This window comes from Nicotiana tabacum, chromosome 12 (genome assembly GCF_000715075.1).
Source record: "Nicotiana tabacum cultivar K326 chromosome 12, ASM71507v2, whole genome shotgun sequence".
In the NCBI taxonomy this organism is placed as follows: domain Eukaryota; kingdom Viridiplantae; phylum Streptophyta; class Magnoliopsida; order Solanales; family Solanaceae; genus Nicotiana; species Nicotiana tabacum.
The window spans coordinates 77,013,655-77,016,624 of record NC_134091.1 but is presented as its reverse complement, the minus strand read 5'-3'; positions in this window follow the sequence as shown (position 1 = coordinate 77,016,624).

Below are 2,970 nucleotides of genomic sequence, written 5' to 3'. Positions count from 1 at the left end.
AGATATCCCAGTCAAGAAAGCCTACTTGATGCCTTCTACCCGACCTTACTCATGAATAAAGCGAAGATGCTTACTATTCGTTAGACAATGAGAGAATTTCATAAACAACACCAATTTCATTACCATTAGTTACTTCATTTACAATTCCCAAAACACATTACGTATTCATAGTTTAGAAGGGGAAACCCGATACATATACAACATTTGTAGTTTGACTTTCCAAAATCAAGATACAACCCACACTATGTCTACGGAGCCTCTAATTGATACAAAGGAGTAATGTGATGGTGCTGACAAAAAGGCCCCAGCTATACTCAAAAGAATATACATAAGGAACAAAAGACACAAGACCCCAATATAAAGTGGGGCTCACCAAGCCAGCTGAAAAGAGGATGTACCGCTATCATTGATCGATGCCGCCTGCTGTGGAACCACCTGCATCCATTAAAGATGTAGCGCCCTCGACAAAAGGGTCGTTAGAATATATGGAATATTACAGGTATGTAATACTAAACACCCTCTTAATGAAATGAGTAACAGTACAAGGAGAAAGAAACATCGAATCAATGAGAACCTCAAACTATATTAAAGCGTCAAGTTAAGGGTAATATAAATTTTCAAGTAAATAGCAATATTTTTAAGTTGGGAGATCTTTAATACTGATACACCACCATGCTTTTAGCATGGATTCCGATATTGGCCTGATCGGCTAAGCCGTCTCACCCAAGACATCCAATCACAACACCACCATGTACGGTCATGGCGTCCGATCTCGGCCCGATCAGCTAAGCCGTCTCACCATGATACCGCGTGGGTCGACATCACCTTCTTCTACCAATCATCTCATCCAAATTAAGGGGAATAATCTCAACACATCAATCTCATCACAATTAAGGTGAATAATCTCAACATATCAGTATGGGGATTTACCCCCAATCACTCCTACACCGGCACATGTAGTTTCGGGGTTAGGTTATTTCAACCTACCCTTCCTCGGTGACTAAACGATGCTCCCAAAACATTTATTATATAAAGGAGTTACATCTCATTTCATAAATTTCCACACTTCCTTTTATTTCAATGGCACTATTGGCCACAAGTGTAATTTTCATTCTTGGCGCGATGGCCGCATTTATATCTCATACTCACTTCTTTCGCTTTCAAGCATCATCATTGACTATCACAATAAGGGTATATGTAATCAAGACTCCAAATATGCATATGAGCAATAGGAGTTCTGAACATATGGAGTTTTCCTTCCAAGAATAAGGCATAATAAATCTTGCATTTGAAACATGAATTGAAGTCATAGCATTTTGAGACATATACCATACTTGAATAACTGGAACACATTTTGAGCATAATGTGATAGGAGCAATTGGAACACATTTTGAGCATATAATTTTCGACACAATGCTTATTTGGAATAACTGAATATATTAGGAATGGCTCGGATCATGAGAAAATAAGAACTTGGGCCAACCGCACTTGAAACTTATGAGGACATCATGGAATTCAATTCTATGAGAAAGGTTTAGCCAACATACCTCGCTTGAGCTTTCCTTAAACTATTACAACGTTTCGAGAAATCTAGCGACTTCAATCTATTAGAGACATGACAAAATTGAACCATAATTAGGAAGAGGTTCATGGGTTTAGCTCATTTAAGCATTTCATCAAGCACTAGGTATGCAAATTCGACTATATGGTCCTATGGTGATCTTCCTTCACCCCACAATCCATCCCTACTTCAATAGGTCACCCCTATAGGTTCCACAACCTCCCTACAACCTTCATTGGAACATGTATACATAATTAACTAACTCCTATTCTCAAGAACCACTTTCTCCATTACATATTCCCAGCTCAATTTCGAAATTGAAGGCTAGGGCTAGAACCTTATCTCTTTAGTAGAAAATTTGGCAAGCTTTCCTTGTGAATTGTCCAAGACTTGAGCAAGGAATTGAAATTGAAGGTTTTGGAGCTCCTCCTTCTCTCTCTAGTTCCCCCCCCCCCCCCGCACCCCTCTCTCTCTTAAAATATCAGAATTTCCCTTCAAAAATAGTCCCTTAAGTCTATTTATTAAAATAGGGTCGGGTTATAAAAATACAAATTGGACCCTCCGAATTCAATTCTGTGATCGCAGAATGCACCACAGAATTGGTATGCGGTAGGTCTGCGGTCCACAGACTAGTTATGTTGCCCCGAAGTGGACTGTAGAATCACCCACCAGAATTTCTCATGTTGAATCTATGATGGAAATGCGGTAATTAAGCTTATATAATCTTAAATGAAGCTATTAGGATCATATTGGGGTTAGGTATACACATAAACATTAAAGGAACGGAACAAACAGAAGTTCGGATAGCATAGACCAAATGGGTGATTCACCCCTTTTTGTTTTTGTTGTGTTTTGAAGTTCCAACCTAATTTAGTTTCTTCCATACTTCACATATGGAGTTGAATACTATACAAGGATACAATAAATGCTGAATTTTCCCTTGAACAACTCAATAAAATCAAGAATAAAGGCTAGAACGTAGTTAATGTCACGCCCCAAACTCAGGGAGCGCGGCCGGCGCTCAACCGAGAGAACCCGGCCGAGCAAGCCTATTAGACTTACTTCTACCCAAACTCATCCATGAATAAAGAGGAGATGTACTCCATTAATCAATCACTAAAAAGATTTTATTAACAACTTCCTTTTCATTCCCATTAGTAGCTTCATTCATAATTTCCAAAACATTACGAGTTTATAGAATTAATGAAAAACATAATTTCCAAGTACCAACATTTCTAGTTCAATTCCCAACATCAATCATAACCCACAACCTGTCTACGGAGCCTCTAAATACAATAGAAGAGTAACATGAAAATGCCGGCAATAAGGCCCCGGTTATACCTCAAAACACTATACATGAGAAGCAAAAGATACATGACCCCGAAATGAAGTGGGGCTCAACAAATCAG